Genomic DNA, 26019 nt, shown 5'->3' with positions numbered 1-26019 from the left:
TTTTGAGATAATTTGAAGTAGTATTTATTTTTTAATTTTTATTTTTACTTTATTTTACTTTACAATACTGTATTGGTTTTGCCATACATTGACATGAATCCGCCACGGGTGTACATAAGTTCCCAAACATGAACCCCCCTCCCACCTCCCACCCCATATCATCTCTCTGGATCATCCCCGTGCACCAGCCCCAAGCATCCTGTACCCTGCATCGAACATAGGCTGGCAGTTCGTTTCTTACATGATAGTATACATGTTTCAATGCCATTCTCCCAAATCATCACACCCTCTCCCTCTCCCTTAGAGTCCAAAAGTCCACTCTACACATCTGTGTCTCTTTTGCTGTCTCGCATACAGGGTTATCATTACCATCTTTCTAAATTCCATATATATGTGTTAGTATACTGTATTGGTGTTTTTCTTTCTGGCTTACTTCACTCTGTATAATTGGCTCCAGTTTCATCCATCTCATTAGAACTGCTTCAAATGTATTCTTTTTGATGGCTGAGTAATACTCCATTGTGTATATGTACCACAGCTTTCTTATCCATTCATCTGCTGATGGACATCTCATGTCCTGGCTATTATAAACAGTGCTGCGATGAACATTGGGGTACAGGTGTCTCTTTCAGTTCTGGTTTCCTTGGTGTGTATGCCAAGCAGTGGGATTGCTGGGTCATAAGGCAGTTCTATTTGCAATTTTTTAAGGAATCTCCACACTGTTCTCCATAGTGGCTGTACTAGTTTGCATTCCCACCAACAGTGTAAGAGAGTTCCCTTTTCTCCACACCCTCTCCAGCATTTATTGCTTGTAGACTTTTGGATCGCAGCCATTCTGACTGGTGTGAAGTGGTACCTCATTGTGGTCTTGATTTGCATTTCTCTAATAATGAGTGATGTTGAGCATCTTTTCATGTGTTTGTTAGCCATCCGTATGTCTTCTTTGGAGAAATGTCTATTTAGTTCTTTGGCCCATTTTTTTATTGGGTCGTTTATTTTTCTGGAATTGATAATCAAGATGTTTTCACTGCCAGTAACGCCATTTAGATGGGTTAAAGAACAGGACAATTGTCCTAGAGAAGTTCGGAAGTAGAGTGGAGGAGGAAGAGGAGGAAGTGTTTATGGGAAGAGCTGAAACAGCCTTTTCCAGCTCTCCTCTTGACACTCTCCCCATCTGGGGAACTGTGAACAGGTATCTCCCCACGTATTGAAGTGCTGGCAAATAGTGTAAGTGCTAGGTGGATACTCTTTAATTTTTAAAACCAATAGTAGACCATAGTATGTTCAGATTTAGGATACTATGTCATTTTATTGCTTCTACTCCTGGGGCTACGTGGCCCATTTTTTCGTTTTCCTTTCAGGCATCCAGGATGTTTGTCCAAGTGGATAGGCTCTGACTTCTGAAATAATAGTGTTTGGAAGTGACATGTTTTTCAGGGAATACTTTAGTCTTTTTTTCCATAGGTATCAGAGAGCTGAGTCAATAAACCACTGGGTAGAAAGGAGGAATGCTCCAGCTTCACATGCTCCTTGCTTGTTTACAGGGGAACTTAACTTTTGTTGAGGATGATCTAAAGATGCTTTGGCTCTTAAACTTCTTTCCTTGGTCTGTATGCTTCCTTGTCAGATCTTGTACATCCCAACCAAGAAAACCAAAGAAAGGAACCTTTTTTCCTTCTTAACCTGAGGAGAGGACTGACTTATCCACTTGGGTGAAGGAAACCAAAGTGAATGCTGGGAGGAGCGGCAGGCACACAATGATATTTGCCTGTCGCCTGAAAAGAGGAGTGGATGCTCCCAATGAGGAGAGGTTGGGCAGGAGCATTTTTTTTCTGAACCCAGCATCTTTGCCTCTGGTCATCTCTACCAGAGACCACTGAAGTAGCAAGCGCTTTGTCAAATACAGCCTTAGAAATGAATAGAGCAGCTATGAAGCAAAGTTTTATACAGCTGCTTCTCAAAAAAACAGCTGTCCGCCACGGATCACCAGGGAGTTTCTGGAGCCTGGAGAAAAGAGCTTTCCTCTGTCTTTCCAGGCAACTGTAGCTATTCCTCATTCAGACTCAGCAGAGGGCCATGTGGACTTCATGCTCCTGCTGTGTGTGTGTGTGTGTGTGTGTGTTTGTGTGGTGTGTGTGTGTGTTTGTGTGGTGTGTGTGTGTGTGGTGTGTGGTGTGTCTGTCTGGGTGCGCGCATGCACGCACGCACACGTGCACGCGTGCTCAGTTTCTTGGTCCAACTGTTTCCTCCACCAGGCTCCTCTGTCCATGGGATTTCCCAGACAAGAATACTAGAGTGGTTGCCATTTCCTCTTCCAGGGGATCTTCCCGACTTAGGGATTAAATTTTGCCTCTCCCGCATTGGCAGGTGGGTGGGCTCTTTACCACTAGCGCCACCTAGGAGTCCCCCTCCTCTGTAAAGCAAGGCGTTTAGCAAAGGGCAGTTTTCTGAAGTTACACTTTACAGAGGAGCTGTCCTACCTGATGCTTAGTGAAAAGGTGCACGGAAACCAGCAGGGAATCAGAGACCTTCCTTGGCTGCTTGACAAAGCCAAACAATTCAAGAAAGTCACTGAAACTTTGATTTCTTTTTCTGAAAATGAAGTGGGGAGAATAAAGCTGAACATTAATTTCTCTTAGGCTCCTTCATTCTTAGACTTCCTGACTCTAAAATGTCATCATTTGCTCCACATAAACATGTTTTGTCTATGTCCTTGGGTGAGAATAAAATGCTTTCTTTCTCAGAAAGATTGGGATAGATTTGCCTTTAAAATTCTTTTCACTAAGAAAACCTGAGTGCAGGCACTCAGGGAATATGTAGGCAGGAACTGGGTCATTTCAGGGGACAGTGAAGCATCCATGTTGTTTCTTATTCTCAAATGGAAAATAGGGAGTCTACTCATTTCAAGAAGTGTTTATTTGGTTCCTACTGTGTTCAAGGCTCTGAGTCAGTTCTGATAATGCATTCTTGAATTTTCAGAGCACTTCAGATGATCTTAAACAACACCAACATGACATGTATTATAGGATCCTCAGAGAAGTCCTTTGAGTAAAAGGACCCAGTACTGTGTGCCTCTGACTTTACCTGTGAGGAGATGGAAGCCAGGGTGCACAGGGTGACCCTCGCTCACCAGGTCTTGGCCCCAGAGGCTGGCTGCACCAGGACTTGGCTCCAGGTCACTTGGTTCAAACCTAGTGTGCTTCTCTTCTCCTGCCCTCAATTCAGAAAATCATTGGTTACCTTTCCGGGATAGAAGAGTTTTCAAGAAAATGATGATTTATCTTCAAACGAAACCAATCTTTCCTATTCCTTTTTGTTGCTTTTTATTTTTTTTTAATGTTGTTTTGTTTTTTCTAGAGGGATTCACTTGAACAGAGAGTTTGAATTATTCAAAAGTGTTTAACTCAACCTCTAGTTTCCTTAATATCTAAGGATCAAAGAAACTTGGAATGAGGAGGCTTGGCAAACGGAAGGCAGATAATCCATAGGTAGAGGAAAAACCCAGGGCAGAGGGCGGCTACACTCGCCACTTTAGCGCTGACCTGAGAACTGAACTCATTAGTCTGATAAACATCACAGCCACCCAAAGAAGCAGAGGGATGGTCTGCGTGGCCTGGGGTGACAGACAGAAACCCGAAGACAGAGGCACTCTAAAGACGCGGGAAGTTGATAACAAAGCCAATGATCAGAGTTAGGCTGTCCGCCTGGCACCCCGGCTGCTTGACACAGACCCTCAACTTCATTTCCGGAAATGTTCTACTTTCTCTTTAAAAACACTCTGGGCCTTTAAAAATGAAAACAAACATCTTCCCTCTAGGCAGGTGTGCATGGGGCAGCATGCACACAGACGCACACGCACTCACAGTCATTTAACAAGGATGAGAGGCCGTGATCCCAGAGGCTTTCCAACCTCCAGTCCAAGGAGACTTCCCGGCTGGCCTAATCACTCTGGCAACAGCACATCTGAGCATTTCCCTCTCGGCACAAAGGGGAGAGGGGCCGGGGAGCCAGTTCTGCTGGACAAACAGCATCTGAGACTGGAAACAGTCGGTAGATGCTCAACCATTTCAGGGTCTTAATAAGCAAGTGAGGGAACCATCTTATTTGAAGGTTCAAATGTGTCTCGGCCATTGCTTCAAAGTAGCGAAGTCGATAGAGTCTGCTGTCCATCAGATTTTTCAAATAATAATGATACAATTTGAAAATTATGATAATTATGTGTTCTGTACCCTGGGTGGGGGTAGACGACAGTGAGGCATATTTTCTAATGTAATTAAGGCTTTCAGCTGATCCCTCCCAACTGCAATTGTTATTTCAAAAGTGAATTAATAAATTATATTCAACCTGCTCAGAATAAAAATTTGTCTTGAGGATTTTTGTTGCAACCTGCAAACTCTGACTCAAAATTCAGAAGAGAGAGACTGAGTAGAACTTCTATTAGATTGGCCTAGGCTGGCTCCTAGACTGGGATAAACTTCTGGGGAGAAGGTTTTAGCTGGACATCTGGAACCATTTCTAAGCTTTATTGCAAGCAATATGCAAATAGTCTTTACCCTATGTTCACTTATGATTCCCTATGCTAAACTTGAAGCAATTAATGCTGACTCCTGGATGCCCAGGGGACTCGGATCTCCTGTGGTTTACACAGACCACTTTAGCTATCATGATGAATTAGTGTAAGGCCCAGTAATGCACCTTTGAGTATGTGAGGCCTTCTCTCGGAGGTCAAGCTTGTGGCTGTATAAAGTACATTTTCCCTTGGCAGGCCAGAGCCTCTGACAGCATACAAGGTTGTATTTCTATTCACCACAGGTTCCAGATTCCAAATGTCCAAAATCACCATCCTGTTTTCTCTGGATAGCTGATGTTTCAGGCCTGTGATGATTCAAGGTAAATATTTACCAAGAGGGGCTGGCAAGAACACTTTGCATGCTTGGGAAAGAATGATGTGTCAATTCAGAGAAGAGGTATCATTTTTCTTTCTGTCCAAACACAGAGTGGGTATAAAATCCACAGTAGGGCACCACCGATTGCAAATCTCCTATCTGGACCTGGTGGGGTGGAGGGGACAGTTCTAGCCAGTGGTAACTCTGCTGATCTCCCTTAAAAGGAAAGCCAGAGGAAACTGAGCACATGGCCCAGAGGCCTCCTTGATCACCACTGTTTATACAGGTAAGTGATGGCATGAAGCGATACCAGGCTGAGAGTCACAGGCATGGTCCCTAGTGATAACTCCACACTATTGATTTTCCCTGGTACAAATTTTGTAATTTCTTTTGAATGTTAGTTCTCATTGCTAAGATGAGAGAATTTCAGCACCATTTTATTGGTCTTTTCTACATATAAAACATGCTTGCTGCATTTGCCTCAGCAGGTATTTTTCCTAGTCTGTGATTCATGTCTGGTACAGAGAAATGTATCAATGACAAAGACTGAAAGATGTATACCACTCTGTCCCACTTCAGCTCCTCATCTCTTTAGACATCTCCCTTAGTAAGCCCTCTACTTTTCTGGCCATGTGGCTTTTGACAGTCCTTAACCACTCTGAAATTTTGTCTCCTGTCCATAAAACAGGATGATAGTGGAGCTTACCTTATGGAGTGGGTGTGAAGATCAGATGGAAAATGCACGTGAAGCACAGGATAAGCATTCTGAAATTGTTAGATGTTAGTAGTATCTATGTTGTTATTGTTCAGTCTCTAAGTCGTGTCCAACTCTTGATGATCCCATGGACTGCAGCATGCCAGGCTACTCTGACCTCCACTATCTCCCAGAGTTTGCTCAAATTCTTGTCCATTGAGTCACTGATGCTATCTAACCAACTCATCCTCTGCCGCCCCTTCTCCTTTTGCCTTCAGTCTTTACCATCATCAGGGTCTTTTCCAATGAGTCAGCTGTTCACATCAGGTAGCCAAAGTATTGGAGCTTCAGCTTAAGCATCAATCCTTCCAATGAATATTTAGCATTAACTACTTTTAGGATTGACTGGTTTGATCTCCTTGCAGTCCAAGAGACTCTCAAGCATCTTCTCCAGCATCATAATTTAAAAGCATCAATTCATTTGCACTCAGCCTTTTATATGGTCTAACTCTCACATCCATACATGGCTACTGGAAAAACCATAGCTTTGACTATATGGACCTTTGTTGGCAAAGTAATGTCTCTGCTTTTTAATACATTGTCTAGGTTTGTAATAGCTTTCCTTCCAAGGAGCAAGCATCTTTCAGTTTCATGGCTGCAGTCATCATCTGCATTGATTTTGGAGACCAAGAAAATAAAATGTCACTGCTTCCCCATTTTCCCCTTCTATGTGCCATGAAGTGATGGAACCATATGCCATGATCTTAGCTTTTTGAATATTCAGTTTTAAGCCAATTTTTTCACTTTCTTCTTTCATCCTCATCAAGAGGCTCTTTAGTTCCTTTTCACTGTCTGCCATTTGAGTGGTATTATCTGTATATCTGAGGTTATTGATATTTCTCCTGGCAATCTTGATTCCAGCTTTTGATTCACCCAGCCTGGCATGTTACATGGTGTACTCTGCATAGAAGTTAAATAAGTAGGGTGACAATATACATCCTTGACATACTCTCAGGAGACAAGGAAGGTGGCCTGGTAGTCCCATCTCTTTAAAAGTAGTGTCTATTGATTTAGCGTTTCCCAGAATCCACCCTGTACCTTCTTTCCTCTGTGATTCTGATCATTTTATCAGTTTCCTATGGCTGCTGTACCACAAACTGAGTGGCATAAACAACATAAGTTTATTGTCTCACAATTCTAGAGCCTAAACATCTGAGATGAAGATGTTGGCAGGGCCAGGCTCCCTTTGAAAGCACTGGGAAAGGATCTGTTGCAGGACTCTCTCCTTGCATCCTTGTATTGTAACAGCCTGATTCCAATTTTTACGTGGTATTTTTTCTATGGGTGTATGTCTGTAGTCAAATTGCCCGTTTTATAATATGGCATCAGCCATATTGGATTAGGTGTCCATTCTACTCCAATATGACTTCATCTAAACCAATTGCCTCTCTCACAACTTTATTTCCAAATAAAGTCACATTCTGAGAAATTGGGAGTTAGGACTTAAATGAGTGAATTTTATTGGGGGTGGGGAACAATTCAACCTGTAACAGTAACAATTATATCCCTTGCCTTTAAGGGAACATCTCTCCTAATCTTCAACTTCAAAGTTCCTGCTGCTCCTCTGAGACACAAGTTATTTCTTAAGCCATCTCTGCCCATGTCCACCTGGGCTCAAAAAGGTTCTTTCTTTGAAATTCTAACAGGACTCATCTGGATATCTTATTTGAAACTTACTTTTAAACCTCACAATGTGGTTAATAGGCTTCCCCGGTGGCTCATGGGTAATGAATCCACCTGGAATGCAGGAGATGCAGGTTCAATCCCTGGGTCGGGAAGATTCCCCTGAAGGCGGGCACAGCAACCCACTCCTGTATTCTTTCCTGGAGAATCCCAAGTCAGTGGAGCCTGGCAAGCTACAGTCCATAGGGTCACAAAGAGCTGGACATGCAGGTGATGTGGTTAATTGTCTTTATTTCATATGTATTTTATACCTTTAACTAGAGGAGAACACTGTATATAGTTGTATCATCCTCAGCTCTTAAAACACTTCATTGCATGGAGTAGTAGAAACGTAGTAACTACTTCCCTTTACAATAAATATTTGAAGAAAAGACCAGAAGCAAAGTCATCACAAGTTTCACATAAGGCTTAGAACAAATTTTCATCCTTCCTATCTACTGTGCATACATAATGGCCTTCAGAAATTTTCTGACCAAGATTTTTGTGAAGATGTCCATCAAATGGATTCAGATTGTAGACTCACTATTACCAAGTTCTTGGTCGAGTCCACACTACAGGAAAGAAGTTGTCAAGAAGCATCCATTCCGTTTTCTGGGACTCGACATCAAGTCTCTCTTGTATTAACTCTGACTTTGTTCTGATGGGTAACCATCATATCTCTAAGCACTGGTCATCTGAAACCCCCAACTGTGGTGACTCCTCAGTGGCGGAAGTGGTCTTAGGAGCAAAGTTGTGCATGGCCTCTGTAAACCTCTCTTCTTACGTGATCCAAATGGCCACTCCTAGCTACTGCTAAAATACTTTCCTGATACCACCTTATTTGCTCTGCTCTTAGATTTTAGAACATCAATTTTTTCTGATAAATTCTTCTGTACTGGGTTCTGCCCTACGCTTGGAACAACCCAGGTACCTTGTATGTTGACCTCTTATTTTACCAGAGCCTCCTATCAGAAGACTCTTGCGTATTCTGTATTTCTCTTCAGCAATTTAGTCTCTGCTTTTAATTTTCAGTCATGCATCTTCAGTAACCAGGTTACAAGCTTGTTCTACGAAATGGCCTAAGAAATTTCCAGAACAAAAATCTCATGAGATTAGTCACCTATTGATGAAGACCTATTCTTTTTATTTAATTTTTATTGTCATATATTTGATTTACAATATTATATTACTTTCAGGTGTACAGCAAAAGGAATCAGTTATGCATATACATGTATCCACTCATTTTTAGATTGTTTTCCCATATAGGCTATTACAGAGTATTGAGTAGAATTCCCTGTGCTATATAGGGAAGGATAAAGGATATAAGGATAAAGACCTATTCTTTACTTGTCCAAAATGCATTAAGTTAACTCTATATTCACTTTTTAAAAAGTGATTGATCCTTTAAATGTAGTGCTACTTTTGAATAAAATAATAAGCATGGGTTGAAAAGTAGAGTGCATTAAAACAAATGTGATGACTCTTGAGGTCAGCCAGAGCTCTGAGTTTGAGGAGGCCACAGAAACTGGGTTATAGTGATATTATAGAGGTAACACAGGAGAGAAGATGCTACAGCTTGCAAAGTGCCCAAATATCCCTGCTTGGTCACAATACAAGTACGGGAATGAAGGAAGCTGGGTGGCTTCCATCTTCTTGTTTGTGTTTAATTTAAATTGGAATCAAGTGCTAAATAGACTCAGAGAGAAAAGGCCTGCTTCCTCACACACATGTTCACGGGAGGTATTGGTTGGGCAGCACTGTTTAGTGGGAAAACCCGGGTACCAAATTGGCCTGGTGTTTAGCTCTCAAGTATTGATCATTAGAGCATTGAAAGCTGCTGGCAAAGAAGCCATGTGAGAGCCATGTGAGAGCTGGCGGGCCATCCTTAATAGAGGCAGCTAACAAGAATGATAAACCTGGAGAAACATTCACCGATAGATAGTCAGCCAACTACAGCAGCTTAATGAAGTGTTTTACTTTCAGTCCTGCTTTAAATGAATAGTTTGTTTTCTAAACACTTTGTCTAACATAGAAATAGAGCTATATATACATCTATATATTAGACGGTGTGTAGACAAACCATAGATTCAGATACATAAAGGTGTCTTTGTGAATGTTTAGAAAAATATTAGGTCATTTATATTCTTAAAAAAACATGTACTGAAAACATACACAAGAGGTACCTGATCCCCCCCTGGGCAATATCATTAAATGGGAACTATCTCAACCCCGGGGAGAGTTGGGAGCAGAGTTGAAAACTTTGTGAGGATGGGGCCAGTCCACTCAGACATGTAGAAGAACGTATGATAATTTACTGTCCCATGAGGGAATGACAGTTCTGCACCAACACAGAGCAGAGAACCAAGCCTCATCCCATACATGCTGACATAATGGAAACTTCTTGTCTAGTCAAAAGAGATAGAGGCCCAAGGAAATTTCAGGGCAAGCCCAGACCTTGGAGAGAAGTTAGATGAGAACTGGTGAGAAATGGTGAATGAGCACTGGCTTTAATGTATAACGATACCAGGATGGGAGGAAAATGGAAAATATTGGTAGGCCTCTTGAACAATGTTTATGAATTTCTTTCTTTGTTTTTTGAAGCAGATTGATTGAAAACTTCTCTGAGCTATGAACAAAGCATTACTCACATTAAGCTTGTGAAAAACACCAAAGCAAAGAGCACCTTGATTCCACTAATAAACTCTTAGCTTATTAAAAGTTGAATTTTTAAAAAAATCTAATTACTCCTTTATCAGACTTCTGAGTTTAGGTTTTGCTTTCTGCCCTGTGTGTAGTATGCCCTGACACTGATCCAAGATGTTTTAAGGTAGATACAAACTGTATTGATGTTGATACAGGCTTAGTTGCATGATCAGAAGATCAAAAGCAACAGATTAAAGTTTCATTTCTTTCAAGCTAAAAAGATATAAATCCATTTCTGTCCCATAGAGGATTCTGAGGCTGGAATTGCATAAGGTCATCTTACATACCATCACAAGTACCATTCTGGAAGCCAGAATAGTACTCTGTGTTTAAGAAACTCCGTGTTCCTTTCCAGCTGTCACCTGTGTCCAACTCTTTGCAAACCCATGGACTGTAGCCTGCCAGTCTCCTCTGACCATGGGATTTCCTAGGCAAGAATTCTGGACTGGGTTGCTATTTCCTCCTCCAGTAAATCTTTCTGACCCAAGGATCAAACCCACATCTCTTATGTCTCCTTCATAGCAGGCAGATTCTTTACACTGGTGCCACTTTGCCATATCAAGGATGTTAACCTTGTTCACAGTCCAAGATGACTTATCTTTGGTTTTCCATAGTTTGATTTTGATGTACCTATGCACAGTTGTTGTTGTTGTTGTTGTTTTTCATACTTATTCTGTTTGGGATTCCCTAAGGTTTTGAGTTTGAAAGTTTGTGTCTTTTGCCCGACTTTGGAACTTTTCACCCATTATTTCTACAAATAGTTTTTCTAGCCCATTCATTCTTTGTTCAAATGCATATATATTTGACCTTTTGTTATTATATTACCTGCCCCTGAGTCTGGTTACTTCTTAAATTTTTTATTCTCTTTGTTTCTCAGGCTGAATAATTTCTGTTGACCTGTCTGCACATTCAGCTCTCCTTGGTTGTCTCCATTCTTCTATTAAGCCCGTGGGTTACATTTTTATTTTATATACCATAGTTTTTTAGCTCTACAACTTCTATATGGTTCTTTTTTAAGTTTTTATATCTCTGCTGAGCTACTCTTATCTTTTCATTAATTATAAGCATATTGTTCTCTAACTCATTATGCATAATTGTCATTGTCTGTTCCAGCACCCTGGCCATCAAAAGGTTGGTTTTCATGGATTGTCTTTTATCTTAAGAGGGGGTGTCATTTTCCTGGATCTTTGGATGTCAAAAAATTTTGAAGTATTTGTAAATATTTCTGAACATTGCAAGAATTTTGTTTTGAAGACACTGGACTCCCTTATATTCCTCCAGAGAGATGATTTTTTGTTTGTTTTGGAGACAATTAAGTTGGTGGGATTCAAACCAAAAATTTTGTCTCTTGAGTTATAGGTCAAATCCAACTTCAGTTCTTCAATATTTTGCTGGATTCTATTCTGCCATGCATGGTTCAGAGTAGAGCCAGAGGTTTGGGCAGAGTTTATGCACAGAAATTGAAGTTTATTCTCTCTGCCTCCCTCTTTTCTCAGAGGGACTCCTACTTTTCAGTCACTGCATTTGCCTCAAACTCTTCCCTCTGTCCCTTTATGGCAGAAAGCCTGTAGGTTTCCTATTAGAGTTTTAAGTGCTTTACTCAGTGCAGCTGTGGCTTGCCCTCACTCTAAGAGCCATAAAGATTGGCAAATCAACCTGCCATTCTCTTTTCGTAATGTGTCTCCCTTCAGCATCCACCTGCTTTGTTCAATCTCCAGTGCCTTTGAGTCATTGTCTCTTTTGTCGGTAGTTTATAGTTGTTATCTGTGAGAAGGTCAGCTAGTAGAAGTTTATTCGGCCAGACCAGAAATGGAAACAAATTTGAACTTTTAAGTATAAGAAAAGGGAAGCCTGCTTATTGAGGGATAACTAGTAGCCTCTGTCCACAGTGGCCTTCCCTACATTTGTGTTTTTCCTACACTTTTAATTTTGTATCATACTCAATTTTCCAAAGAAATTTACCACTAATTTCTTCATAACGAGGCACAAATGCTTGCTTTTTGATACATGTATTTCCCAAATTTTGTATATAAAGCTAATCATTTTTAAATAAAAATTTGAGTGTTACCTTTCATGTTGCAGTAGGATATATAGCTGTTTCTTTCTATATACACAATGGTTTAACTATTCAGATAGAATATATGAGCTGATAATGTCTCAAAGCCAACCTTAAGCATAACTAGAGACTGAAGACCGAGATTCTTGATGCTGCTAATGCTGCAGTGATATCCATAGGCTAAGAGTAAATATTAGCTCTTCCACATAATGGCTTATTGCCAATGGTAGTATACCAAGCAAACCAGCCAGAGAATATTGACTTCTTACTATGTATTGGGCACTGTGTTATATAGGATCTAAATGCCTGTGTTACTGAATTGTCAGAAAGAATCTACATTCTTTGAGAAATTGAAAATATGTTTCTATTTTTAAACTGCAACCACAGAGAGAATACGCTATTATAAATTTCAGTTTTCAGGACCAAAAGCACAATCTAGAGCTTGATGTGATACTTACATATCTCCCAAAGAATTTCTTCTTCTTCCTCCCATCTTTCCTTTCTTCTTTCCTTCCATCTTTCTTCCTTCCTTCCTCCCTCACTCCCTGCCTTTCACCCTCCCTTCTTTTTTTCCTTTCTCTCCTTCCCTTTCTTTGTTACAGGAGTTGCTGGGGATAGCCAGGTGGAAGTGTGAAGTTCATTTTCATGAGAGATATGACTATAGGAGATAAAAAAGGAAATAAAATATTTCCCTGGTGAAATGTTTCTCTTTTATTATAGATTTATGAGCCCATCCCTTTCCTGGTGGAATCATTACAAAGTATGGAAAAACAAGGTGAAAATTATTAATTTTATTTCAGAGAAACATAATATGGCTAAATAAATACTAAGACACAGATATTTTTAAAATATAGAACAAATAATACATCTCTGTTTTTAAAATGCTTTTAATCCAGAGGTAATCTAATGTTAGGATCTGGAGGATTATGTAGTATTATAAGGTACTTAGAAATCTGTAAGTTCAACAAGAAATGTATGAATAACTAAATATAGAAATGGAATGTAAGAATATTAAATGTTTAAAAAGCTATCCATTTCCAAAGAGAAATGGGAACTACTACACTCAAATATAACATTTTTCAGGAGATATAGTCAAGAAACAAGGTCTTCTAATTAGTAGGAACTTAAAACAGATTTCTCAAAGAATTCTTGAAAACAGGGAGCATGTAGCAAAGAAGAGTTTTATTTTGCGTTCATGATCTTAAAATACTTTCTGACTTTGTAACATCAGTGATCACCTTCCTGCATCTAGACAGCAGAGTCGTTATTGCCAGGATATTAGATACTCTTCTGCCAATGATGAGATCTTTTATTTGGGACAAATCACTTATAAACTTAGTGCTTTAGGGTTTTTTCCTCCGTAAAATGGGTTTAATAAGCCTATTACATCAGGTTGCTATGAGAAGCAAGTTATTTAATAAATATAAGGAAGTAAGAACATATCTGGGACATAAGCAGGGCTATTTCAATGTTAAAAACTATTGTTCCAATAAATGATACTGAAGGTGAACATTTAGATTACTTTTATTTTAATGTCTTAAAGCTCCGTTTAAAAACTTTCTTATGTCAATGTCAGTTAATATAAATATTATTTGTTTTGATGGAGGAGCCTGTGGGCTGCCGTCTATGGGGTCGCACAGAGTCGGACATGACTGAAGCGACTTAGCAGCAGCAGCAGCAACATAAAGCAGTTATGAAGCTTCCCTGGTGGCTCAGCATTAAAGAATCTGCCTACAATACAGGAGACACAGATTCATATCCTGGATCAGGAAGATGCCCTGGAGGAGGGCATGGCCACCCACTCCAGGCTTCTTGCCTGGAGAATCCCATGGACAGAGGAGCCTGGCGGGCTATAGTCCATGGGGCTGCAAAGAGTCAGACACGACTGAAGCAACTGAGCACCCAGGCATGAAGAGGTTGTAGGCTGCTTATTTGCAAGAAGCATCAGTTCTAACATTTTCTCCATCATAGATCGGCTCTCTGTGTTTGGGAAAGATTCTTTTCAACACATGAGGCATATCAGATTCCTCATCTGTAAAATGTTGAACCTAAAGTTACGAGGAAGTAGGGTTTGTGTTCTGTGCTCCAGAGCCTAGCACAATGCCTGAAACACAGTGTTATTAAATAATGATAGTTGAAATAGAGAATGATAACATTTTACCTGCATGACTAGGAGACACAGTGAAATATTCTGTCGAGAGTTCTCTCAATTTAAGATTTATCACTACTTATTAGACATTTCTAATAGATAGAAATTAAATTTGACTGTTTTATCTTAACGATGATTTTCAAAACGTGTGTTAGCCTTTACCAACCAACCATCAGTGGATGATGAGCATCGAATTATTTTCTGGTATGAGAGATGAGTCTCAAATGATATACAATCTCTTTCCTGGTCTTCTTAGTTACAAAGAGCATGGCTAGATATAAGGGTGTATTTTCTAGTCAAGAAAGAAGGTCTTTTCTATTGAAGATCTAATAAACCCAAGAAAGATTTTAACTCATCTCATGTTGCAACTTCAGAACATGGTATACCAGTGAGTATTGACCCTGTTAGCCATTATTGACTGCCAGCAAGGGACAGATTTCCTGTGCCTCAGCCATGCATGAACTTCATGCAGAGATTCTTGAAGTTAGTCGGAATAACATGCTTGATGTGTGCATATGTGTGTGTGCAAACACTCCCATACCCCACCCACACCTTTCTAATATATGTAAACAAATATGTGAGAGGACTCACTCTTCTATCCAGAAAAAATACAAATTTACTTATTCTTAAAATCTGCTGCTGCTGCTGCCAGGTCGCTTCAGTTGTGTCTGACTCCGTGCGACCCCATAGACAGCAGCCCACCAGGCTCCCCCGTCCCTGGGATTCTCCAGGCAAGAACACTGGAGTGGGTTGCCATTTCCTTCTCCAATGCATCAAAGTAAAAACTGAAAGTGAAGTTGCTCAGTCATGTCCGACTCTTAGCGACACCATGGACTGTAGCCCACCAGGCTCCTCCGTCCATGGGATTTTCCAGGCGAGAGTACTGGAGCGGGGTGCCACTGCCTTCTGATAATCCTCTAAATGATTTCAGGACCTGAGAGAAATCTGAGAGGCAGCAATAGAGCTACTCTTTATAAAATAGGATGCTTCAAATACTTTAGTTTTATCCTTTGGCACTACACTAGGACATGTTGATGATTGGAAGCCTTAAGGATCTTAAGAGCAACCTTGCTTCCAAACACATGATGGGGAGATGGGTGGATGAAAGGTAGGGAGCAACTTGTAACAATCTTCTTGCTCATATGACACCATTCATTTACTCATATATTTGTACATTCAGTCCTTCATTGTTGGGAGCCAGCACAGGAGATCTCACCCATGACAAGGTCATGGTATAAAAGCTCCTTTTGAAAATAAAGTCAGGTCTCCTCCACATGACCTTGTCATGGGTGGGATCTCCCGTGCTGGCTCCTGGCACTTCATTATTTACTCAATATTCCAACTGTCCACTTCCTTAAAATATGAGATGAATATAGCATTATTCTTTCCTTGTGCTCTTAAGAATTTCCCAGAATATAATGAGTGAAGCTGGAAAATGTTTGTGTTATTTCCCTGAAGTTTCAGTGAGTACCTGTAGCTAAAGCCTAGATGTTGGTTCTATCAGCTCATTCAAAAGTGTGATGTAGATAGCTATCTCTTAAAAATTGGAACACTTTATTAACATTTGTAAGAAAAAATTTTAAGAAAAAACTGCTCATCTGTATTTTTAACAATTAGCATTTTAAAATAATACCTTATTTTTAAAAAGATGTTTGCACTCAAGATGGAGTCAAAATTTCATGCTTCAACCTATATCCTCTATTTTAAATAAGTAAATAAGCAAATCTTAAACTTCCCAGAAAGAAAGACATGTTACCCAGAGGAGATGGCAGATTTTTGGCAGTAGGTTTTTATTAGCAACAATTGAGGCCAGAATATAGTGAATTCTTACTTTTAAATCAGTTCACAGAAATTAGCTGTTAAACCCTAGAATTTTATGCTTAGCTATACTGTCATTCAAAAATAAATAAAATAGATAAATACATTTTTAGGTGTACAAAAAGTAACATGCTTTTCCCCACATAGGCCTTTATTAAAAGAGCATTTAAACATATGCTTATGGAAAAATAAAATCAAATCTAAAATAAAATAAAATATAAGAAAGGTTTTAGGGGAAAAATAAACTGTGAAAAGTACAAAGATTAATTGAAGTAACAGGATAATTTAAGTCTATATTGATTGCTGTGGGCATCTCTGGTGGCTCAGACAGTAAAGAATCTGCCTGCAATGCAGGAGACCTGGGTTCTATCCCTGGGTTGGGAAGATCCTCCAGAGAAGGAAATGGCAACCCACTGCAGTATTCTTGCCTGGAGAATCACATGGACAGAGAAGCCTGGTGGGCTACAGTCCATGGGGTTGCAAAGAGTCAGACACAACTGAGCGACTAAACACACACACACATACATATTGATTACTTTCTTAAACTCTCATTTTTATGTTAATGTAAGTAAAATTATGACTCTAGATAATGAAACCAAGACAAGTGGGATGTTTAATGGGTAGCTAAATTGTGCTAAAATTATTTCAGTATTTAGGGCAAAATTTTTAAAAATTGACTTGCTATAGATGTATTTTTAAAATTATAGTCATGAAAGTATGTTTAAAAATTAATGGCACTCATTAAGTGAAATGCAATGCATATATTCCAAATCATCATAGGATAAAAGAGTACATGATAAAGATTGGAGAGGAATGGAAAGGACTTCTTTACTTTGAAAGAAGATTGAAGTGAATAAGAAAAGGATGATAAATAGCAAGGACAATATTTGATGGTATAAATAACCCAAAACATACAGTAATCACACTAAAAGCAAGCAGTATATGCAAACACACAGTAAATACATAAATTCTACATTGAGAGACAGATTCTTAAAGTGGGTTAAATGGATGAAGCTATATGTTACTTGACAGAGATCTTCTAAATTAGTCACAATGAAAAGTTAAAGACAGAGAGGAGAAAGAAAAGGCAAACAGGGTAAATAGTCACCAAAATGAAGGTCATAGCAATATAATCTGACAAAATAAAATTTAAGGGAAAAAAGCTCTAATAGGTTTAAGAAGACCATACATTAAAAATGAGCAATCCACCCAAAAGATATAGCAACCATGAAGCCTATTCACCTAGTAGCAAAGTTAAGAAGTCTCCAGAAGAAAAAAAAATGCCAAAGTTGCAGACACACAGTAAAGTGTCTTTTGTCCAGCCAGGGTCCAGGCCAATGCTGGAAGGTCCCAGATCAAGGAGCCAACTTGCAGCTACCTTCATCCTGTGGCTGGAGTGGACATTGGGAGTTGGAAGGAGAGAAAATATTTTCAGCCTGATCCTTATGGATGAAATCTATTTGTCAGTGTAAGATAGTGATGGGTTGAGACAGTGAGGAAGAGAGAGAGAAAGGAAAAGAGCAGAGGGAGGGCTGAGAAAAGGGGAGGTGGATCACATAACCAGATAAAAACAAACTTTTCATGAAGCTTCTTAAACTTGCCGCTATGACCCCATGCTAATATGTCCTGCCATAAAGGTGAATTTATCCCTACTGAAGAGAACAGCTGATAGTTAGGTTATGTCTGGCTGGGGAAAGCATGAAAGATTTAATCAGGACATGCCTGGTATTGGATACAACTCATAACACTCTTGGCCTTGCCAGATGTTCATTTCCCTCTCCTTGCCCTTCTCTCCAGCTGAGCTGCACTCAGTTAAAAGGTGTCTCTGGAATGCAGGCTCTGAGGCATTAGCTACGGACTGTCATCTTTGGTGAAATACATGCAGAATGTATGATTGGCCTTCTTCCACTGAAGTTCAAGGCCCCTGCTAAAACAACGCTGCCCAGACCAATTTCAGAGTCCCTTCAAGTTTGTTTTATAAACTGTCACATCAAAGAAAAATAGACAACTCAGCTGAAAATAAAGTCAAAGCTGGCCTGGAACATGGATATGGACTCGGAAGGTCAAGTTGATATTAAGCCAGCAGATGAGTTTGGTTTCTGGAGCGCAAAGGTGGGTATTGTTGTGTTTTGGGAACTGAGTGTCTATGTTTGGAATACGTAACTCTTTTCTTCCAACCACTGGGAGATGTCCAGGCATGTAAATATGTATGAGTACACACTAAGTCGTTTCAGGTGTGTCTGACTCTTTGCGACTTTATGGACTGTAGTTCACCAGGCTCCTCTGTCCATGGGATTCTCCAGGCAAGAAAACTGGAGTGGGTTGCCGTACCTTTCTCCAGGGGGTCTTCCCCACCCAGGGACTGAACCTCTGTCTTTACATCTCCAGCATTGGTGGGTGAGTTCCTTCTCTCTAGCACCATCTAAGGAGCCTGCATGTGGGAAATAGATGCTCTGGTAAACCCCAAACCCTCATCCAAAAAGTACTGAAATAATGTCAATACGGAGAAACGGAGCCCATAAGCATTTGAAGGGGTCTGGCTTGACTGTTTTTGGTGAGGACAATAATTTTAACATTTATTTCACTTTATAGATAAGGAAACAGAAGCTCTGAGAGGTTCAGTGACTTGTTCAAAAACACTGAAGCTGGTTGGTAAGTAACAGACCTAAGTAGTGGCTGATGGCTGGTGAAATTTCCTAACTCACCAGAGTGGCTAATGGAGGGAAAAAATCATTATAATGCAGCTTGCTAATTTGCCTGATCCTTAGAAAAGCATTCAGGACATTCAGGTAATGACTGACTAGATTCATCTGATGCACACACTTGTTCACATTCTCGCCTTGTGCACATGGTGACAAAGCAAGGAGTGAGTGCAGGCTGGGGTTAAGTGCTCCATCTGAATATGATTCATTATGTCAAGAAGGCAGTTGGCTAATGGTTTTACTTTCAAAATGAAGTCTTGTGAGTTTTATAGCCAGCTTCAGCAACTGATTAAAGAGACCCTTGATAGCATTTAAGAGTTAAACCATACTTTGAAAATCCTAAATGTTCAACTAGAAACACAACGCAGGCATTGGGATATTCTGATTCTGGGTTGGGTTCCTTGGAAAAAGGGAGATGTTTAGCAAGAAAGCCCTAAAATGCTTATAGGCTTTGCATTCACTATTGAAATGCAAGCCAGACATAGAGCCAAGTCAGCAAAATAATGATTACTGCAAATGGGTGTGCTAAGCTGGGTTGTTAGCAATTTATCCAAATTAAGAGTTGGGACTTTATCATAATCACTTGAGAAGTATGCCATTCACAGCATCATTTATTTTCACATATGATGTTCATCCTAATTTCTAAGTTTACCACCATCCCCTTCCAAAATATAAACATACAGCCTACTTAGAGCTCACTTAAAAGAGTTCTCTCAAGTTAGAAGGTAAATCAAAAATAGAGTATAGCTTTTTTTTTTTTCATTCAGGAAGCTGTCCAAATTTTAAGGTTTTATTTAGATTTTAAGAGTCTTTAGGCATTTGTTCCTTCTCATTATTTTGATATTATACATAGTATTAGATAAAGTAAGTGAAAGCTCACTAAAATGGGGGTAATTAAGGAGAGTTTAATAAAGGGAAAATTTAAAAAGCAAGGATAGGGATAATCTAAAGGTTTGTGTAGTACTTTGGGGCTGGCAATGGTTGGGATTAATTACCACTCCTAAGCCTGAATGGTCAAGGGGAGGAAATGGTGATGGAACCCAGAGAGGCTGGTCACAGCTGGGGAGAAGGCTGTCTAACAGGGGCTGTGTCTCCGGTATTGGGACCCAGCAGAATGGGGCTGGAGGAAAAAATACCCACTCCACTCTCATTTTGCCTTTAGATCTGCTGGTGCTCTCCACTAGCCAGGAGCAACTGTAAGCCAGAGGGTAAGGAGTATGGGGAAACAGCTCATATATCTCATTTTCCTGCCCAGAGCAGAGTGGAGAGAGGTGGACAGTGGATCAAGGTAGACTTGGAGGGTGGGGAGTGGGGGTTGGAATGAGGAATATATAGCCCAGAGATGCTGCTTTTTTTGGTGTGAAACACTGATGAAGGGAGTGTGCTAAATCACTTCACTCATGTCTGACTCTTTGTGACCCTATGGACTGTTGCCTGCCAGGCTCCCCTGTCCATGGGACTCTCCAGGCAAGAATACTGGAGTGGGTTGCCATGCCTTCCTCCAGGAGATCTTTCTGACCCAGGGATTGAACCCACATCTCCTGAATCTCCTGCAGTGTCAGGCAGGTTCTTTACCACTAGCTCTGCCCTGGAAGTCCCAATAATAGGAGAGGCTGTGTATATGTGCTGGTGGGGTGTACATGAGAACTCTCTGTACCCTCCTCTCAGTTTTGCTATGAACATTAAACTGCTCTAAGAATAAGGTTTATTAATTTTTAAAGAGATATTTCGATAGAACCCAGACAACTCTTTACCAGAATCTCTTTCCCAAAAGATACACACACACACACACATACACACACATTCAGCAATTCTGAACAAGAAATAGTAGAGCCAAAACAACTGCCGCCTTTTTGAGAGATCCCTCCAGGAATTTCAGGGATCTAGTTCAAAGTCGCTTATCTGTGATCCTGTGGATCCTTCTGTTTCCCAAAAGAAGAGTGTCATGGTGCCAGAGTGAGTGATAGTACAAGAAGCGTTCCTTCTGAAGAGTTTTCTAAGGATTTGACCTGAATATTCAGTTCTATAAGGTGAAAGAAAGACTGGAAAATAGAAAGAGCAACATATTCTTTTGAGTTTTAGAAACAATCATTCAGGTGAAGAAATATGCTGTTGGCTGGAGGGAAGAGAGCCCAAGTTGACTGGGGCAATAACATTGTGTGTAATGAGAGTAAAGATAGAATTTCTGTCATTCAAAGAAAGTTCCTTTGGTCAGTTCCAAAGCTGGAGATCAGGAGGCAATTTACAGATCAAAAACATTTTTAAAAGAAAACATTTTCAAGAATGGTTCATATGATGTTATTATGTTATTCATGTAAATAAGAATCAGGTAAATATGCTCTCAAATCCAAAGTCCACCATTTTCCAGTTCTGCAAACTTGGTCAAATTGCTTAAGCTTTTAGAAACTCAGATTTCTGAGCTCTAAAGTGAAGGTAAAAATGCCGAGCCTAGATCACTTTTTGAAGAATGAATAAAAAATGTATGTAGGTAGGTGGATTGGTAAATAATTTATTAATCATTATGATTATATATGTATATGCATATGTATTATGGACTTCCTTGGTGGCACTAAAGGTAAAGAACCCACCTGCCAATCTAGGAGACATAAGAGATGTGGGTTTTATCCCTGGGTTAGGAAGATTTCCCTGGAAGAGGGCATGGAAACTCACTCCACTATTATTGCCTGGAGAATCCCATAGACAGTGGAACTTCGCGGGCTACGGTCCATTGGGGTTGCAAAAAGTCGGACATGACTGAAGCAACTTAGCATGCATGCACGTGTACATATATTAGTTATAAAAGGTGTATTATTATGGTGCTTAATAATGATAATAACAATAATAATGTTTTCATATTATTACCATAATAACAAATGGTCTAAGCACAATCTTTTAAATCAGCAAATGTATAGTACAATCCTACCCTGCACTTAATGCTTTCATACAAACTTGATAGTCTGAGATTAGGTCCTTCCAAAAGAAAATTGTGATCTAATAGGGGAGACAAGATGCATATGCAGGAAACAGCAGAAAATATGAGACAATATAATTAGGCCAATTATGCAGTCTAGAGTGTAAGTGCTAAAGAAGTTCAGAGAAGAGTACAAGCAGAACGACTGAAGTTTCAGGACTCATTTCATGAAGGAAGGACCTTAAAGTTAGGTATGGTTTAGTAAGGGGCAGAGTGACCTTTCTTTTTTTTTATTATTTTTATTTTTACTTTATTTTACTTTACAATACTGTATTGGTTTTGCCATACATTGACATGAATCCGCCACGAGTGTACATGAGTTCCCAAACATGAACCCCCCTCCCACCTCCCACCCCATATCATCTCTCTGGATCATCCCTGTGCATGAGCCCCAAGCATCCTGTATCCTGCATTGAACATAGACTGGCGATTCGTTTCTTACATGATAGTATACATGTTTCAATGCCATTCTCTCTAATCATCCCACCCTGGAAGACAGGTACCAAAGTAGGTAAGCACAACTTTTACCTATACAAAAGTTTGCTCAGGGAAGATGTAGAAAGCATGCTGGAAAAATAGGGGTGGGGCAGCAGTGGGCTACAAAAAGAAAGGGTTTGAGCTTCATGGAGTAATGATTGGATAGCTATTGAAAGTTATTTAGTAGTTGTGTGACCTGATAGACACAATATTTAAGGAAGTTCAGTCTAACCAAGTGGATGACGGAAAGTACAAATGGCTAAAGTCAAGATTAATGGAGGAGATATATTACTTCAAACTTTGTCTTTTTAGTTTGGAGCTTTCTGCAAATTTTGGGTTTTAAAAGGTGAACCTATATTGTTTCTTTCATTAGGAAAGATATTTTTTAAATGGAATAAACTATTAAAAGCAAAGTGTAGTATTAAGCAGTATTTTCCTCTAAAACTGTTAAATTGAGTTAGATAAAGGAAACAGTATATTTTAATTTCTCTTTTTACCCTAGCTGCTAGGATTCTCAAAGCTATTTTTAATGCAAATCTGGTGACTTTCCTGAAAATAGATTTTTGATGTTGTGCTCCCTCATAGCAACTCCAGGCAAGACAAAGGGAAAACCATAAAATTTCTAGCTAAGCACCCTGCTACTCACAGCTTCCATTAGAGTACCTGGAAATTGGTTTTACCTCCAGGAAATAAGATATTAACCAAAAAGGATGCAATAACTCCTGTGTCTCCAGAATGTGCTATTTTGTGACTGAGGTCACAAAGAAAGCTGAAGGAAATCTGCGCCATGTGGGGGAGTGGGTGATCAGCCTTTGCCGAAAACAGAGAAGAGTTCCAATGGGAAATGTTGGCAGAGTCCACACAAGCAGAGTGGAAGAGGGAAAACAATAGAGCAAACCAGCATAGTATGATAATGCTACAATGACATCATAATATAACCAATATTAGCGAATGCTTACTGTAAACCAAACTCTAGGCTAAGGGCTTTAATTGCATAATTCATGTAATTGTCAATCCAAGAAGATAGGCCTGGTGATTATTCCCACTTTAACGGTTAGAGAACAGAAGGCGTAAAGATTTTAAGAGCCATGTTCAAAGTCCTGTAACTGGTGAAGACTAGAGTGAAGGCAAGATGGCTTAGTGGGTTTTACCACAGTTCCAAGGGTAGCTTGTGTCTCTGCTCTCCTATGTGTGACCTGTATGACCTTAGGCAGACAATTTGAACGCTTTCTAAGTCTCATTCTATTCATCTCTACAATGCAAATATTGATAATATCTATTTATTAGGAGGTCATGAAATAATGTGTGTTTAACGGGTGGGGCATTCACAGACACAGTAAGTTTGATCATAAATGCCAAAGAGCAGGCATAGCTGAGGGTGCATTTGCAGGCATCACAGTGCTAGATGTCGTATTAGTGTTTATGAAAACACAGTGTAGTGTTGTATTAAATGTTTATGAAAAGTGAATGTGAAAGTGGTAGTCACTTAGTCATGTCCAACTATTTGCAACTCTATGGACTGTAGCCTACCAAGCTCCTCTGTGCTTGAAATTCTCTAAGCAAGCTTACTGGAGTGGGTGCCATTATATCATCTCCTAATTCCTTTTTATCTAATTCTTTGATTGCCAATCAATTGTCTAATAATGCAGCTTCTTTTCTGATAGGAGAGGCTATGCTGGCGAGACCACGTGTCTTCCCCATTTGCCTGATAGGTTGTTTGCTTGAAAGTTATATTAATAAATCAGCATTCTAGTTTTATTCAACGCTCACTGACCTTTATTAGCATGAATTGACTCTGAGTCCTATACTGTCAAGATCCACTTTCTAAAAGTCTAAAGGTGAGACAATGGCAAGTGGATAATTTACCAAAGGAAACCTGTTTTGAGGGTTTCTGTGAGGACTGCAGCAAGGCCTTTTTTGGGAGGCTTCTGCTCTCTTATTGTGAGACCCTTTAAAACATCTATAAAAAGTTATTGCAGTATTACAGGTAGACAGAGCTCTATTCATCAGGATACCAAGGGAGTATTTAAAACTAAGTCCCACGTCACAAAACCAGCTTCTGTCTGTACACTGGGATGCAGGTGACTCTTTGGAACCCCCTTGGTTATCCAGAGCCAATGACATCCCGTGTGTCCTTTCCCCTCATCATTCATTGAGTCCATTCTGAGAAGAACTCGGGCAGCCCAGAGTTCAATAATTGGGACATGTAGGGGTTCCAGCTCCCTGGCCTAATTTCACATATTAAATCAGCCATTTTTCCTTTTTTTAAAAATTCCCCTGTTTATTGCTTCTCTCCTCTATCCACTCCTTCATGCATTCAGTTTTTTAACTGCATAATACTACCAAAGAGTCCTGAACCCTATGCAGTAAAGAAATCTGAATTTTCTTACTGATGCATATAAAATCTCAGATGCCGGGATTCTGTGCCATGCTGTGCTCAGTGGGGATCAGGAAACAAAGGGGTGAAGGACGGTGGCTGCCTGGTGTCTTAATAAGATGCAGATCAGCTGAAGAGCATCAGACCATCAAATCCAGGGTCTGCAGCAACCGCACACCTTTCGTTAGGCTTGGAATGGGCCGAGATGGATTCGGGGCTTTATTGAAAGATCATACAGGATGACTGCAAAATCCCATTACTTGTTGATTAAGTATTGATTGCCTCGGTATTAACAAGCCAGCTAATATGAAGTGACCTCTGAGGCCAGTGGTTTAGGGGGAGGGGGAAGACAATTTACTAAACCAGGCAGGCAGATGAATAAGAGGGCTAGATTTGCTCTTGGCTTTTAGCTTCGGTTAAAATGTCACACTCGATAGTGCAGATCAATGCCCACTTTATTTCCTCACAGCCGTCTTATTACCATCATGAGGCTGCCTCCTTTGATGCTTTCTAATGACCCTCTGAACCGTCTGCTCGGCTCACCCTCTGCTTTCAAGTGAAAGGACAGGCCTCTCTGCCCCCTCGCTGCTGATGGAGCGGCCATGGACGAGACCGGGCCACGAAGACCAGCAGAGCCTTGTCCGGGGTCAGCAGTGCTACACTTGCTGTGCTTTTCCTCTTGTCCTTTGCTTTCCTTTGAGCATCTTCAGCATCAAAGCTTGTCTCCTCTTTCCAAGAATCCAGATAAAGCCAAGGCGGTGAAACGAGAGGCTGTGCTCCAAACTCCCACACGAGGCCACCATCTGGGTCAAGGGCTTTCTGACTTCATTCTCTAGGAAGGAAATTCTCGCCTATTTGAAACCTCTCCCTTCCATCCAGAAATGGGTGTCTTTGATAATGGCAAAAATAAGTAAGCAAATAAATAACTTAAAAAAAAAAGTGTCCTTCACTCCAATCAAGCAAGCTGACTTAAGAAGGCCTATGGCCTGTGCCAGCCAAAGGCATGGTAAGCAATCTTTTGCTATGGAAATGTTTGTTCGGTTCTTGGTCTATAAAGAGGAGCTTTTCTGAACATGCTCTGCTCTTTTAGCAAAGTATTTGGCTTCTGTGCTGCAAAATACTCTATTGACTACTTAGTCTAGCTCTCTCTGAGTATAAATATTTCATGTGCTGGCCAGGATAGGGACTTGTCAATGCCCTCCTATTGGCCAGAATTCTGGCTTCAACTTTCTGCGTCAGAAAGAAAATAGAGAATTGAATCTAGTGAAAAACTTTCTCCTTGGCAGACACACCCAACTGGTCTCTGGAATGAAAAGGTTTCCAACACTGGATGGCTAGAGGGGGGATCAGGAGTACAGAGAGGAAACTTCAAACTCTAAGGCTGGTATTCAAAGCCAGTGTCGACCTGAAGATGAAAACAATAATAATTTCTCTGGGGCTTTGAGAAACTGCCTCAGTCAGTTT

Source organism: Oryx dammah, unplaced genomic scaffold, assembly GCF_014754425.2.
Source record: "Oryx dammah isolate SB20612 unplaced genomic scaffold, SCBI_Odam_1.1 HiC_scaffold_25, whole genome shotgun sequence".
Classification (NCBI taxonomy): domain Eukaryota; kingdom Metazoa; phylum Chordata; class Mammalia; order Artiodactyla; family Bovidae; genus Oryx; species Oryx dammah.
This window is presented reverse-complemented; position numbering follows the sequence as displayed.